The sequence below is a fragment of the Lagopus leucura genome, unplaced genomic scaffold, assembly GCF_019238085.1.
Source record: "Lagopus leucura isolate 7727_CA_CO unplaced genomic scaffold, USGS_WTPT01 Super-Scaffold_739, whole genome shotgun sequence".
In the NCBI taxonomy this organism is placed as follows: domain Eukaryota; kingdom Metazoa; phylum Chordata; class Aves; order Galliformes; family Phasianidae; genus Lagopus; species Lagopus leucura.
In genome coordinates this window covers 346,104-363,019 of record NW_024962255.1, presented here as the reverse complement: position 1 = coordinate 363,019, position 16,916 = coordinate 346,104, and the positions used below count along the sequence as shown (strand labels likewise).

Genomic DNA, 16,916 nt, shown 5'->3' with positions numbered 1-16,916 from the left:
AAGACTGAAAAACTGAAACAGTTTTACACTTCACTATTTTTAGAAGCATATTTGAATTCTTATGTGCATATTTTTGTAACTACAAGGATGAGAGAGCAGAGGAAAACATACTTTCTGATATATTTCAGCACAGCAAATGTAAGAATCTAATGCAGGGGGTGGAAAGGGCGAGGAAGGGGAGAGGAGGGAATAAACTGTACTTGAATAAAGAAACGCAAGGGAAAGAAGTAAAAGAGATGAGAATTAAAGCACCAGGCAGTACGTACAGGGGGACAAGATGTATTTACAAGGCAAAAGGGAAGGAAGAAAAGATGATGTAAAACATGGCAGAGATAACAGATTTATGAAGTAAAAAGTTTAAGGATGGTCACTTTTCAAAAAAGTAAAGGATGTATCGAGAAAAATGTGAATTGGGAAATAGAACTAAAATAAGGCAGAGGTAGGTCAGAGTGAAGGCTCACAACTAAGATTAACAGATACTTTTGTGCATTTCCATAGCAGACGTTCTGTCTCCCTAAATTTAGACAAGACAATGAGATGAGTTCTTTTACTGAATTGGCAGGGTACTTCATTTTCGATTATGTGGTTTAATAATTAAAGTTGCCTTGGCTGGTACTGTATGTCTGAAAGCCTCTACGATGTTCTGTTACCTTCACTCTGGGTGCTGTGGTTAATGGAGATACTGTTTAAGATAAGACCTTTTTTTCTACTTTCTCATTCATCTGTGCAATATTTTGCAGCAGAAACCAGTTTCGGGGTCCCTGCACTTTCTTCAGGTCCGGATCACAGCCACACAAAGAGGTAGGCCCTTCTGTTCTTCATGTTTTCTTACTAACATTTAAACAAATATTTGATATTGATGTAAGAGACACAAAAACATGCTGATGGAATAAATCCAGTTTGATGGATACTACTGAGACTGTTACTGACAGGTGTCCATCCAAATGTAGACGTACGTCTACATGAGGTTTACAGATGTCACTGTGAATTCCTTAAGAAAAAAGACAATCAGTTTATTTGTTTCTGCATTTAACTTAAACCAGTACTCTTTGTCTGTAATTGCAGAACACTAGATATCATGCTCACAGTGGACCACTGCATCCCACGCTGCTACTGCTAGCACAGGTGTATCTGGAAAGCACTGATCTGCGTCCCCAGATGTGTTATGCAGACAGCTTTTGACTACACACATTGCTACATGCTAGATCTGCATTTAAAGCTCAAGTGGGAAGCAAGCTCACAGGGTTTTACCCTGAATGCCCATCGTATTGGCCAGAGGTTAGCAGACCAACTAAGGGTTACAATTGGTAATGCCTGAATTTCAGCAGTGTTGCTACCCACAGCTTGCAGGTTTCTTAGAAAGTTTAGGTTAGTAAGCAGAGACATTTAATTTACTACTGTCTATAGCTTAACATTTGATAATAAAATATAAATTAAAGAGAAAAAAAATGATCTTCTCCCCATCTCTGAAAACCATGGCAAGCCTCAGGCTCTAGGACACACTGTCCAAACTTAAAAATCTGTTTGAAGACTTCCACTGTAAATGATCAGAAGAGTTGTCTAGGGAATTCTTTTCTTCTCCCAACGAATATGAGTTGTGATTATTCTTCTAAAGCACAAAGCCATGCTAGAACAGATCTCTCTCATAAAGTAATTAAAATTAAATTAAAATTAAAAAAAAATTGTATTCTGTAATTGAATCACTACTAATCACAAACATTACTACTAATCACAAACAGGTTTTGACTTCATTCTACATTTGCATAAAATAACAAGAAATGTTAAGACAATAAACGAATAGGCCTGCACAATCAGTCAGGCTCATCAGCAGATATGATGGTAAAATACACTAAAAATGTAATGAATGCAGGAATATTCAATTATATTATTGCCCAAAGACAGGAAAAAAAAAAGTGAGAGATCTTTTATCAGACAAGGATGCATAAGAAAATAGAAATGCAGTACTGAGAGAGCTCTTATTATTTATAAAGACATGTATAAAAACACCGGAAGCTAGAGTAGCAAGTAGGAGGAAATTATGTACAACACCTATCAGATGGATACCAAAATGCTGCGTCCAATTTTGGTCTTAAGAAGGATACAAAGGAATAAGATGTCTGAGAGGTGGGATAGTTAAAGAGGAGCTGTGCAAACTGCCTTCTGACCCCAATCTGCATGTTTCAGTGAGTTGAAAGCCGTTTTGTGCTTAGTCACTTTATTTTACCCCACTCCTCCGTGTAGCTGGGAAGAAATTACAGGACAGCGAGCATTTGAACGTTGGCTTTTCTTCCAAAGGTTGGGTTGATTCATGCACAGGTAGCATGCAGACCATACTCTCACAAGGACTGGGGACCCAGAGGAAGAACATGAAGGAATTTTCTGCACCTTTAGAAAGCAGATCTGAAGGAGAAAGTGCTGCTCCCTCTGCCCTTTGCCCTACTGGATATCAGTCTGTACAGCTTACATTAGATAATACGAAACTATGACTTCCCCATTCAAAACAAGTGACCTAGTATCTCAGCTAGAAAAGGGATGCTCTATTGTATCTCTCAATTACTCTTGCTTTTCATTCTGTACATGGTTTGACAGAGGAAACACAGTACTCCATTTCTGATAAGACACAAGGCTATAAGGATGAAATAGCCATTATTATTTACCAAACAGCTGGCAAGAGCAGTTACCAAACAGACTCTTTTAAAAGAAGAGTGACTGTCTGGCGTCAGTGAATAATTTCTAAGGAATGGGAATGGCAAGGAAGTTCCTATTTTAGCAGTGGAATCCTAGTGAAAAATAGAATTCATAGAAGATAGAGGAAAAAAAGAGGGCAAAAAATACCCAAGCACTGAGCCAAACAGCCCATTCAACTTACTGCCTGCAACTTGGCTAAGGGGAAGACAGAGCTTGCATGCATTGAGTCCCAAAAGCAGGATGCCAACCTCTGCTCCCACATCAGCCCTCAGCACACAGGCATGCAAAAAGCACTGGTAGTGCAGCCATTTGCTGCAAGTGGGCTGAATGTCAGCCGAAGGAGCGCCGAGACATGCAGGGCAACATCTCTTCCAGCTCTCAGGCACCAATGGTTGCACAGAAAGGTTTTAGGGAACTGATGTTGCTGTGTAAAACATTATATTATTAGTAGCATCACTAAACTTCACTATGCCCAGCTCCTAGGTCAGGCTTCAACAATGAGGGTAGAGCTGAATCTGTTTGCTTTCTGACCTTTTTTTTCACACTTTATAACTGTGCCCACTGACTAAAAAAAGCTTAAAATCAATTTAAATGTGGTCAAAGGAGCTTAGAATATAAGGTGACTCTTTAACTCCAGATTTAAAAAACACAAACCAAAACCAAACCCACTATATGCTGCAGAATAAAAACCTGATATACTGCTGTAACCACATGAAAAAATACAATCCTGACTGCTGCAAAAACACTATTTCTATCTGACTAGCTTCCTGGCACAATCAAAGCTTTCTACCAACGTATTGCCAGAGAAAACTCTTGAAGCTCCATTGTAACAGACAAGCTCAAGTCAGGAAAAGAGAAATAATTATAACAATTATGGCAGCAGATTAAAAACTCTTCTGTGGAGCAGAATTACATTAAAAAAAAAAAAAAAAACAAACAAAAAAACAAAGACCTTGATTGAGCACTACAAAACTGGGACCAAATATCTTTAATTCACAGCAGAAACCCCCTCACCGCCACAGGAAACCTGCCCCTGCTGAAGTGTTTAGAGAAAAGTTATTTAGGTTGCATAGAACTGCAGCGATAAGCACTGCTTTGTTGGAAAAGATGATACCGATCATTTCCTGGATAACATTCCACTCTACCCTTTTATTCTGTGTTGTATCACTGTTAATTCATACCCAGTAAGGGAAAAAGCCTGAAAAGGTCCAAAATCAACACACTGAAAGCGGAATAAAATGGCCACTACATCTTAAAGTTACTGTTCAGAAGGTTCACTCTCCATCACTGGAATGGAAAATTACTTATTTTAGACAAATCTCTTCATTCTGCAGAACTTGAACTTGTCACAAAGGCAGCAGAAACCTGTTGTGTGAGCAGACCAGGATTCCCAGAATATTATTTTGCTTCCTTGGATCAACTTGTGTATGTTTAAATATCATCCAGACTAAACATTATCATATTAACAGTAACTAATAGCAGCCCTTTTCAACTTAAAAATAGACAACCCAAATTAGCAAACTTCACATGTAAGAATAAAAGATCCAGGAAAATCTTCCTACATTGCAGACCATCCTGCTGGAAAACTACTAGTGTGGTTCCTTGTCCTAGAAGGATCTCTAAACAACTACATACTGAAGGGAAAATCAATTACAGCTCAGTCTGTCCACAAGAAATCAATCCTTCTACCTAACAACCAGCCCAGCTATCTTCAGTTTGGAAAAAGTGCCTAGGTCAGGGTAAGTAACAGGTAACTTCCAACTTCTACATCACATGCAGAATCCTACAGTCATGCAATGCACACGAGCACTCAGCAGGTCAGACACCGGCCTGAAGAAAACAGTCTGATTTTCAGGGAGACCACTGCTGGTTGCCAGGAAGTGTCCCCTTGATTCTGGCTTTGAACCCTTGACCCTGAGCTAACAGGAGATTTTTTCACTTCACCCACCAGAAGTCGGGAAAAAAAAAACCCGAACATCCTGATACAGAGAAAAACTGCCCAATTTCCTGGAAGTAATTCCTTCCCAAAATTGTGTTCTAGATCTTAACAGCTGGTCTGCTCTCTAAGCTCACACATAGTGCACCTGTCTCATTAAAACATGTTATTTTAATTAAGTTTCCTATGGCTACAAAGTTGAACAAGTGTATCATACTCCACAAGTAGAAGTTAACTTTGCCATCATATCTAGTGGCTTGGCCTACTACATTGTCTCTGCCCACCCTTGCTGTGTTGTGATTTATAGGAAGGGCAGTAAAGAGCAAAACCCTGTCCCTGTCTGGAATACATCTAGCACTCCAGGTCCCAGTCTAATAAGAGACTTTGTATACTATCAAACAAAAAGTAAAGCCACCTCAGTGCTCAAATTACATGATGGCCATAAAGGACATGTGACAATGCTGTTTACCAACAACGGTTCTGCAGAGAACATCAGGCACTGACTGACTTCTGCATTAAGAGCTTTGATTTCAAATGGGGGTTGTGGATGCCCCATCCCTGGAGGCATTCAAGGCCAGGCTGGATGTGGCTCTGGGCAGCCTGGTCTGGTGGTTGGCAACCCTGCACATAGCAGAGGGTTGGAACTGGATGAGCATTGTCGTCCTTTTCAAGCCAGGCCATTCTGTGATTCTATAAATAAATTCATCTGAGTGAGATCACTTCTACATCCCTGGACTGAAACAAGAAAGATTGAATAGCAGCTCATGTAACCAGCTGTGACTTGAAATCATGGACATCCACATGTCCCACAGCACCAAGGAACCACTGCTGTCCATGAAATGAAAAATGACCTTTAAAGCAGACTTCCAGGTCTGAGATTTGATATAGCTTTGGCTCAAATCTGCTGCCTCATTCACAAAGAATAGTGTCTACAATATTTATTTCTAAGATTAAATACTAGCCTCATTAAAGTCACTGGAAATTTCACCAGTGGCTTCAGAACCCATGTTTTACCCAAAATGAACCAGGCAATCACCTACTCTGCAGAAAAACAGAGGTTGCTGGAATGACACTTCATGACAGTAATTCATCAGATGCTGATAAAACAGATCAAAACAGACAAAGGCTGATAAATACAAAAATGACATTAATATTTTTCTACCAAGTGATTCAGAGCATGCATGTACTTATTTCCAACAGCACTGCACACTGACTTCTTCAGTCTGCCTATCCCAAGCAGGAATGTTCCCAGCACACAGCCTCCCATCTTCTTCCAGCCCTCATTTCAGCATGAACACCATGTGTCTAGGTCTAATCCCACAGCTCTTTGTCCAGAGGCAAACAGGATCCTTTCCCAGTCATTTATGTTAATTTCAAAAGAACTTATCTGTCTCTAGGGAAACTGTGGGAAGAAGGCTGCATCATCGCACCAGCGACTCCAGCCACAGCCTCAATGCTATTGCAAAGCTGCAGAAGAAACTTTTGCCTCCGGGTTTAAGTAGTGCAAGCAATCTGCTCTGAGGAGGACAGAGGCAGGATGCTGAAGACTGTTGGAACAGATAGCGTCTCTAGACACAGGTAATTTTATTTTTTTCTAGGTGGGTTACCCTCGTAGTTCCTGCAATTGTCATCTGTGCTTAAGCAAATGTCCCCACTGCTAACTTCCTTTTGTAGTTGGCCTTCTCAAAAATATTTTAAGGGAATACTGGACAATTTTGTGACAATAAAACCAGCCATATAAAAGATATATTAACATTGAAGTTTATTCAGTGTAGTAACTACAGAACTGGCACACGCAACAAGTCCTGTTCAGGAACACATGGAGACATGGCATTGAAAAATGTTTTTTAATGAAAAGTGCTCATAAATAAAAGGCCAAGAAATAAGTTAAGCATGCTGTAATTGCATAAATATGGGAATCAAACATTCGATAGAGCATTTTTGACTCCGAAAGACACAAGTCTAACAAGACTGAACAGCTAGCTAAATCTAGACTCACAGAAAGGCCTGACATTTGTAACGGTGAGAGAAACAAAACATTCAGAGGGAAGGAATGAATGCACTCTCACTCTTCCCAAAAGCCAAAAATCAAAAACCAGAGCAAATCCCACTAATGTACCAAGCATCACTTGTGTCATTCAACACTGAAGATGCTTACACCAAGATTGGGTCTTTCTTTCCCCCATTGGCCCTGATTGTAACAGCGTTATGGCCTGCAGGGGACTGTTTTATGTGGTCATAGTGGTCCTTCTGGGCTTTCTAATCCATAATCTCATTTCTAATCACGGAACTGGACTGCTATGTGTTCTCAGTTCCATCCTCAGAAAGTCATGCGGTGTGGGATATGGTAAATGAACACACATACCAGTCACTCTTAAAGCTGGCTGGGATGAGACAGGAGGAAAGACTATTTGCGGGTGGCTTAATGAGTGTACTATATTTAACTCGTGGCATTCATCAGATGACACAGCAAGAGACACATAATAAGGATCAAACCATTAAGAATTACTGAGAAAATACAGTAATTCTACTTGTTTGGAAGGAGTAAAGATAGCTTGCTCACTCAAACCAACATAGGATGTTTCTTTTCCATTCATGGGTCTCCCCCTAAAGTCTGAGAGTGAAATATGTACTTGCTGTGTTAGGTTTAATGATATCATATTTAAGAACATACATAATTTAATGCACATCTCCATCTCCAACTGGCAAATTCTGGTGTTTGAATGTGGACAAAATTGAAAAACAAACATATTTAAGCATGGTCTCTACATTCAGCCCTGAACCAGTTCCAGCTTGCTCCAGATCACTTTCAATTCCTTCCGAAACTGCCAGAGTAGAGGTGGCCGAGTGGCTCTTCTACTTGCCTGCTTATGACTTCAGCAAGCTTCACTTGGGGCTAACTCTTCTGAAAGTTTGGGAAGATTTACGTAATAAATAATACGTCTACCTGACTGAAGAGTGCATTTCCAAAAAGAGACCCAAAAAACCCTGAATGTTTGCTCATGTTTTTCTAGTATGGCTCCAGAAAAAAAACAAAAAACAACAACAAAAAACAAAGGAACCTTTTAACAGCGTGTTTCACAGGTTACATTTTTCTAATACAATTTTTATTATGTAATTCCAAGCCTTGGGAAATTCATCTGTAATTTTTTTTTTTTTTTAACGTACTTCTCATTCTGAATATAAATGAAAACAATAAGCACTGCCGTGAAATCAACAATCTCCTACTTCTTATATGATAAGCAGACCTCTGTTTATTAAGTATCAAGCAGTCAAGTTTCATTCCGCAAGAGCTGTGTGAGTAATTACTCCAAGTTTTTCTGGAAGGCAGCACTGCAGTGCCCTGGACAGGCAGTCATTCTTCTAATCTACTGGTGTCTGTACCTCATGAGCTTATGAATGGGAGCTCCTTTACAACTAAAATGAATGAACTATGCACACAAAGAACATATCAGCCAGACAAACAACAAATAGCTCAATGAGATCTGACTGCAATATTACAGCAAAGACTTTACTAGCATGTGTGCATACTACTTAAAAATTCAAAAAGTCACATACGTTTTTAACAAGCCAAAAGCACAGCAGCTTAGCAGACGGGAATAAAAACCAAAACAAGTTTATACAGTCCCATGTCCTTTTCTGCATAACAGATTTAAGCCCCGTGCAGCTCTGTAACCAAAAATGCCCACTCTGTACTCATTCAATCTCACAGTCCCATAAACTGCAGACTTCCTTCCACTTTTACTCTTAGAAACTAAACCCCAAAACTATGCAAATCACTCCCCAAAACATATACCTGTCTCACAAAAGGAAAATGAAAACAATTAATTTTCTGTAGTTTAAATTGTACATAATTATTTTTTCTCACTTCAGTTAGCAGAAGAGTAACACATGTCTGTCTGCTTTGTGGTTAAGTTGCAATGCATCTACAAATTTAGGCAGCTCCTGCAGCAGATTTAAGACTCAAGTCCTGTTCAAGTTAAACTAGAAATTCCACAGTTTTGAAGAAACTAATAATTCCGCAAAACAGAGAAGTGCAAATGTAGCTGTTTAACCACCCTAAAAAAAAAAGAAAAAGCCTATTTAAAACAAATCCTGCTCGTTAGGAACAAAAAGGAAGTACAAATGTCACATCTGTACTACCACACTTCCTCAAGAGTGCTGTATGTGGGGAGCATGTCAACATGGAAACTATGCCGTGTCGTCAGTCCAGAGAGCTGTGGCTATCTGCAACTCCAAATGGCCCACCCTGTCACAGTGCAGGCCCTGCTGCACCCAGCTTCCTGGATGTCCAATCCAGAAAGGAATTTCTGTCACCACACTGTAGGATTTGGGAAAGGGCCTGGAGGGGGATTCCATGGTAAGGACCAAACTGTGTTTTTCCCAGGGGAAACTTGCTGTCCCTGGGTCAGAGCTTTTTCTGCCCCTCTTTCTCATAGATTTCACATTTCTGGGGTATTTAAGAGAAACTTCCATTTCACAGTCTTGCTGTTGGCCTCATTCCCCATATCTCAGCCACATCTCTTGGGTATCTATTGAAAGGTGAGCCACTGAAATTTTCTATGTAGACAGCTGGCTTAATTTTTCAGTGGAAGGAGGATTAACAGTCTCTTTCCTCTGTAATTACAAAGGAAAAGGGCCATCAAAATGCAAAACCAAAGGCCATTGCTTTATCTGGATGTCTGTGACAAGGAAATGGGGCCAAGTAGGACGTAATGCTAGTTTCCTCCTATGCCCCTCCTTGCACTGCCACTCTCAGCTCTACTACCAGCTGCAGCACCATCTTCTTTGGATGCGCAGGGCCACTGAGCCTGAAGAGTCCCTGTACTCTTCACTACTAAATCCAGAACAGGGGAGTACCATCCCACCTGAACCGAGTGTATCCAATGAACAAGGCCACAAAGACAAATTTTAAACTGATACAGTTGCCAAAACCAAATTGAAGTTACTAATTTCTCAAAGAAAACAAAGTAACTACTAAACTGTATAAAGTTGCTCAGTGCTACTTCTTCAAAACACACAATTACCTATGCCTGCAGAGGAACTACCTCAAACTCTGCGACAGCCTTCATTTCAAGCAGACAAAATTGCGGATACTGCATTTCCAAGGGATGGTTCCCACTGGCCCTGCTCTGCCCCTGAGCTCATATGCGCCTTCCCTGCTTGCCTGTGTAGCAGGGCATTACAGAGCCAGCTGTAACATTGGCTCTTTTTCCCTGTACTTACTCTGGCACTCCTGCCAGTGGCAGCCACTCCCGGCAGGTGCTCAGTGAAGTCTCAGTCCTCTCCTGCAGCCATTTCATGCCAATAGGCCTGCAAAGGTCTGTCAGAACAAGTCTCAGCCATCAGAAAGCTCCATGATGTCTGCCAGACAGGAATGCTGTCAAGTCAAACTGCCAGCTTCACTGCCATCTCAAGGCAACAATTCCACTGCTTGCTTAAAACACTGTGCATGTATGTGCTTTCTGCTTATTTGGTTTTAATGGAACTGCTTATCAAGTACTTTCACATACCCCCTTTGTTCCATATTATATAGAATACACAGCTCCAAACTAAAGCAGATTACTTTTTCCTAGATGCTGTGAAATATGTGAAAAAATGTGAAAAGTAACTAAAAAAATTCTTAACAACTGCAAGTTACATTAAAATCTGATTTCATTTATAAAAGCCTGCACTGGGCTTCAGTAGTGAGACAAGAATAAACCTGTACCCTGGTTTGTAAACTGTATGGAAGACAGAGGGAAGAAAAAGTCCCAAATGCATTTGTATCAACCAGTAACTCAAACATGAATACTGATGGAATTCTTTTTATTTTAAAAGATACAAATAGAAAATACAGTTCTCAGCCTGAATGAACAAGGCTACAATAGCACAAGACCTGACAGCAGCTAGGGAAGGGATTCACACTACCTGAAATACTACAGGCTTCCCCAAACAGCCCTTAGCATCTAACCAACAGAATTATCACCACCTGAAAATTAAGCTTTAGACATGCAGTCACAGATAGAATTACAGAAACATAGAATCACAGAGTCACCAAGGTTGGAAAAGATCTCCAAAATCATCCAGTCCAATCCAGTCCAGACCGTCTGCCTACCAGCAATATTTCCCACTAAACCATGTTCCTCAGTACAACATCTAAAGGTTTACTGAACACCTTTAGGGACAGTGACTCCACCACCTCCCTGGCCAGCCCATTTCAGCACCTGACTGCACTTTCAGAGAATCATTATTTCCTAACATCCAACCTGAATCTTCCCTCCTGCAACTTGAGTCCTACAGATCTCTAGTCCTACTGGTATTTACATGGGAGAAGAGGCTGACCCCCATCTCATTGTAGCCTCTTTTCAGGTAGCTGTGGAGAGTAGTAAGGTCTCCCCTGAACCTCTTCTTCTCAAGACTAAATAATTCCATTTCCCTCAGCCGCTCCCTTAAGGCCTGTGCTCCAGGTCCCTCGCAGCTTCATTGCCCTTCTCTGGACACCTTCCAGGGCCTCCACGTCCTTGTAGCGAGGAGCCCAAAACTGAACACAGTACTCAAGGCATGTCCTCTCTAGAGCTGAGCACTGTAATATCGAGATAACAGAATACTGTAGGACTAAGATCACATCACTGCACTGTGGCTTTGTCACCATCAGACTGAGAGTGCCAGCTGGCAACATTTCATCTGGAAGCTCATGCAGATTACAGGCGATTTTCTAGTTGACATGGAGTTGTATACACATGATGGAAGGAACAGTGAAGAAGTTCAAAGATCTTACTTGCCTAAGCAGGCCCATACTTAAAAGCTACATTAAGAAGTCTGATGATGACCTGTATTCAGTGGTTAGCTTATCATAAGATCAAATTTCCAATACAGTGATTCAGATCATCAGGATGTTTATCCAGTCAGACTGGATTCACTCCAACATTTCAATGGTCTGTTCAAAAGTACCTATAGTTGCTATAATCACATCCTGTTTACCCTGCAGCTGTGTCTGACCAACTTCATTAAAAGAATGATAGCAAAACCCCATGTCAAACTGAAGCCCTAAGCAGACCCCACCTCACCTTCATACTAAGCCAGATATTTCCCTCTTGTAGCTCTTGTGCTGCCCACTGAAGGTCACCGGTGTTGCTCGCTGCAATAAGGGTGGGCTTTCAGGTAGGACTACATCTAGCAATGCTGCCTAGAGATTGGGCTGTGGATGCCCCATCTCTGGAAGCATTCAAGGCCATTCTGGATGGTGCTGTGAGCAACCTCGCCTATTAAGAGGTGTCCCCGCCTATGGCAGGGAAGCTGGAACGAGATGATCTTAAAGGTCCCTTCCAACACAAAGCATGACTCTATGATTCTATGATCTAAAATGATCTGCAAGAAATAAAACATACAATTAGTATCTATCTGATCTACTTAACAGGAACACTCAAACAGATTACCTCATTTGACGGCTGGAGTCAAAGACCCACTGGAAAAAAAAACATTATTCAATCCAACTGTGTGAAAAACAACACACAAAAAACCATGAACTACCACCTCTGCAGAAGGAATTTTCTTTTACTGGGCAATCAGAGCCCTGATTTCCTTTAATTTCATTGCCACTTGAAGCTCCCTGTCACCTTCTAGCTTACATACTGCCAGTATGTCCCTCTGGCAATCTTGAATCCCTCCTGAATGGGTTTCATTTACTCCTGTTCTCCTCGGAATCAATGCAGAGAAAAAACTGAAACAGATAAGACATACCGGATAAGAGGAAATGTGAAAGGAAGCTATGTAACATGACTTGCAAGGAACCTTTCAGGGACAACCTTCTGATGAGGAACTACTGACTTTCCAGACGTTTCCATTTGACTGTTCAATACTGTGATAAGAGGCAGTTTTCAAAAATGACATGCACTGCTTGTCAACTTTGGGAACTTCATCAATGAAATGAACCCTACAATTTTAAAGGATACCACGTATGTACGTGTATCTGTGTATGCGCTGATGTACGTGCTTCACAATGTGAGTATACCCACTGACACATAGAAACACACATCATATACTCTCTTTTAAAAACTGTGCAAGCCTAAAGTACCCCTGTAGCTCGTGCACATCAGCCAGACTTTCTCCAAATCTTTCCACACATGGTGCTGTCATAGATGCAGTTTACAGAAGGAGTCTGCTAGGCTGGATCAGATCACTGCACACAAAAGCATGTTGATAAGTAGGCTAAAACAGGTATTCTCTGAAATGGCCAGCAGACTTCATTTTGCAAGAATCATCTCCAATGCTGTGTTCCCATGGTGTCCAACAGTCCAAACTGCAAACTTTAGCAGTCAGCTTTCTATTGAAACTGTGCACAGATCTTATCAAGGCCCAAGGAAGGTCTAAAGCCATAGAGAGAAAGCAGAGGTGTCTGCTCCCATGCTCACATATAACAAGTGCTGCAGTACTGCCCCGTTCCTGTGTTATAAGCAAACTGTCACATTAGCCAGCTGAGCTGGACATTAGACCCCTTCATCATCCTGAAAATACTTAGAATTCTAAGTTAAAAAATATCCAGCAAACATCTCCAAATTTTGCATCAGATTTGTAATTCTAATAAAATCGATGACTTATGATTTGTAGCTTCAATAAGTGAAACTGCTGACATCAAATCGTTGACAATGGTGAGCTGGCACGATAATGATGCCCATTTATTGTTAGCTAGCCAACTGCCTCCCAGAAATAGAACCAGAGATACAAGGTCTAATTAGGAGTGCCTGAAATATCAGCTTTCCTACAGGAGAAAAACTGATGAGAACTTAGCAGAAGGTTTCTATTCCAAAATAAGAATTCTAGTAGAATATTCTCTGTGCAGAATTAAAACCTTAACTTAAAGACAGGCCACATGAAAAACTTATTACCTGCAAGTTTTGTCCTTTGATTTACAGCTAATTCTTTCAGTTCTGTGAGACAATGTTTTAAGTGCTCTGTAATGAAAGGACATCTCGCAAATGATCACAGCCACTGGAAATTTGTGAAGATATATTTTAAAAAATGCATTGAGAGTTTTTGAAGTTTACACCTCAACGGGTAATGAACTATCAATTAACCAGCATTTCTAAAAACAACTCGAAATTTAGGGCAGGAGAGATTACACATAACCATGTATTATGAAAATGCATACTATACCTGTGCAGTACTGATTTATTTTCTTCTTTGTTAGAAAGCATCTCAAGAAAGTACAGAATTGTACATGAAATCAGAGCCTGAATCTAGGAGGTGAACAAAAGTGCAAACCAATTCCTTCAGCAAAGCAGCTTGTGTCCCTTTCTGTCCTAGCTGAATGGGAAGGACTGGTGGGCCTCTTTACTGCAAATCTGCATTGCCTGGTTTTAAAAAGTTTAAGCATCTCTGCTATGGAACCTCTTGCGTGAAAGATGTTGAATTTAATCTTCCTAAAAAGTTGTTATTTTCCCAGCACTCCTTGCTGAGTTCCCATCCCTTTTTTTAGGTAAGCTATTGTCATCTGAGCAGTACAAAGGCCTTCTAATATCTCCCAATCTAGCCTTTGTTTCCTCTCTGTGATCTCTGTGATAACGACTGTTGTTTGCACGGGGAGATAGTGATAAGACAAGGGGGAACGGTTTTAAACTAAGACAGGGGAGGTTTAGGTTAGATATTAGCAGGAAGTTTTTCACACAGAAGATGGTGAGGCACTGGAACAGGTTGCCCAAGGAGGTTGTGGATGCCCCATCCCTGGAGGCATTCAAGGCCAGGCTGGATGTGGCTCTGGGCAGCCTGGTCTGCTGGTTGGCAATCCTGCACATAGCAGGGAGTTGGAACCAGATGAGCATTGTGGTCCTTTTCAACCCAGACCACTCTGTGATTCTATTATCTGCTCCCATGTTGTTCTACTTCCATGTTCCCACAGAGTTCATGCTGCCATGCTCCAAACCCTGTATTCCCACCAGGCTTATTTCTCTAATTTTTCCTCACCCACCTTTCTGCCAACTGCATCATATGAACGTCCTATGAAGCAGAGCTAATGTATATAAAAAAGACTGTTACACAACCCCCAGAAGCAAAACATGACACTGGGGATCACAGAGAGGCACTAAAGCCTGGCAAGTGGCTGGAATGAAGAGCAAAGTCTGCCTTCATACAAGAGGATAAATTATTCCCTCTTATGCACAAGCATGACTTCTGCAGACACAGCAGAAGACAAACCACGCTATATTGGCAGCCCAGAAACATACAGCACAAAAATCTCTGTGCAACAGGATCCAACCCACTTTTCTGGAACTGTGCAACATAGGCTGATGAAACTGTCAGGCTAGATTATGACAGGCTTACTTTGTACCAAAGGTTCTCACTCCACCAACACCCCCATGCACTGAAGTACAAAAGGATAAGAGTGCAGTCACACTGGACAACATTTTGAGAAAAGATCTCAGACTCTCCTGGACAACACCATAGTTTTTCATGGTACTGCAGCATTGATGAAACTGATGTAACAAACTGACAAAGGCCAAGGAGCAGCACGTCCTGCTCATCAGCCTACCTGTATTTTCCTTTCCTGAATTCTGGTAATGCTGATGCCCATACACATGAATCATAAGACAATTGGGTCTGGTTGCGTGTATTAATGGAAACAGAACTTTCTTGTTCAACAGTGACTGAAGGTCTAGGGAACTGGTCTGGAGGCTCTACACGTCATTTCCCAGGCAAACTATAAAAATCATGAAGCTGAGAGTACTGCACCCCTCAGAAGTGCCTATTTAAGCAAAAGTTCCTATTTAAGCAGAAACATCTGGTAAATGACCCAGAGCTCAGCCTGCAAACACCTGTATGCACCGCTTCATTTCATATACAGACTGCAGGCATGATACGGGAAGAGCAAAATCCTTCATTTTCTAAAGGCATTTGTTATTGCAGCCACTGTAAAATTCAGCAGTTTTTAAGGCACTCCAACCCCTGCTGGGGCCATTTGATTACACTTCCTTGCAGATCTTTTCTACAGAATAAAATATTACCATTGAAAAACTATGTAAATTGCAGAAAGTCAGCCAGACCACCAAAGTCAGTACTTGCACTGCTCTGACATGAGCATTTATTAATGTAGAAATGAAGCCAGTTTTGATACCAACTGTTCCCATATGAAGGGAACACTCGCTCCAATTTCCCCCAAACAGAGGGAAAAAAAAAAAAAATAAAATAAAGCAAAGAAAGAAATTTTTAGATCACAGAAAAATACAAAGAACTGACATAACCAACAAGGAAGTGTGGCTTGTGTGTCACATATTAATATATATACAATATATATTTTATTTTACTTCATGCTTCTGCCTCCCCTTCTTGTTTGCTCTTCAGGACAGGTAAGTGCTACTGGCAGCATCTTGGCACAGCCCTTTCTCCAAGCAGTGGGTACTGCTCCAGCAAAACCTCAGACCCCCAGTTTTTCAGAACTGCCTCCATGCCTATTTGACTGAAAGTTTTCAGCCCCAGACATCTGCTGGAAAAACAACGGAAGTCTTCTCGCGGTCAAAGTATTTTAAAATTCTCATTAAATCCCATAAGCTTCTGCTGACCATGTATGATGAAGGCAGACGCTAACAGAAGCAAAGAACAGAACTTCTGGAGCTTGCAGAGTATTAAAATCAGAAGCACTGCTGGTTAAGAGAGGCACACAAGGGTTCCTAGCACAGAGTCAAAGGACCATGGGAAAGTCAAAACACTGGCGCTGGGGACTGCTTAATAACAGGAAATAGAACATACTTTTGATACATGCTACCATTTAGAAGGAGTTCGCCCAGTTCAGAGACAAAAACATAAACTATACTTTTGACACTGAACAGCAACGGTGGTTTGTAAGCAGCAAAAACTGATTCAACTTTCTAGTAATGGAATTATTATTTGTCTTTCTCTGTGACAGTGTAAAAGCTATCAGAGGACCCCAAAAGATGACAGTGAGACGGTTGGGGGCAAGAGCAACACCTACCCAAGGAAGACAGGCTGAGGGAATTTGCTTCAAGATGAAAAGGCTTTGGGAGCCTTCACACCAGAACTAAAAACAAAAAACAAAACACAACAAAAAAACTTTTCACCCTTGTGGACAGGCAAGCAGAGTAGCAGGTTTCCCGGGAAGGTTGTGCAGTCTCTGAAACTGGAGTTTTTAGGATATGGCCAGATAAACCCTGAGCAGTCTGCTCTGACTCCACCGTCTGACCATGCTTCAAGCAAGACCTTGGGGGACCTCCCAAGGTTCCATTCAAACTGAAATATTCTCTGGTCCTATGATGTGTTTAGCTGGCCAGAAACCCAGTATATGCAAGGGGGTAAGGACAAG

General features: G+C 41.1%; 1 protein-coding gene and 1 long non-coding RNA gene across 2 annotated transcripts in view; one reads left to right on the top strand and one right to left on the bottom strand.

Moving 5' to 3' along the window:
• RNLS (renalase, FAD dependent amine oxidase) overlaps positions 1-16,916 on the bottom strand; it is a 66,747-nt gene that overhangs the window by 24,915 nt on the left and 24,916 nt on the right. The gene's annotated exons all lie outside the window — the stretch shown is intronic.
• Positions 751-16,912, top strand: LOC122175667. The gene is made up of 3 exons (XR_006177468.1): positions 751-801; positions 6,022-6,202; positions 16,503-16,912. It is a non-coding gene; the product is annotated as an uncharacterized LOC122175667 (long non-coding RNA).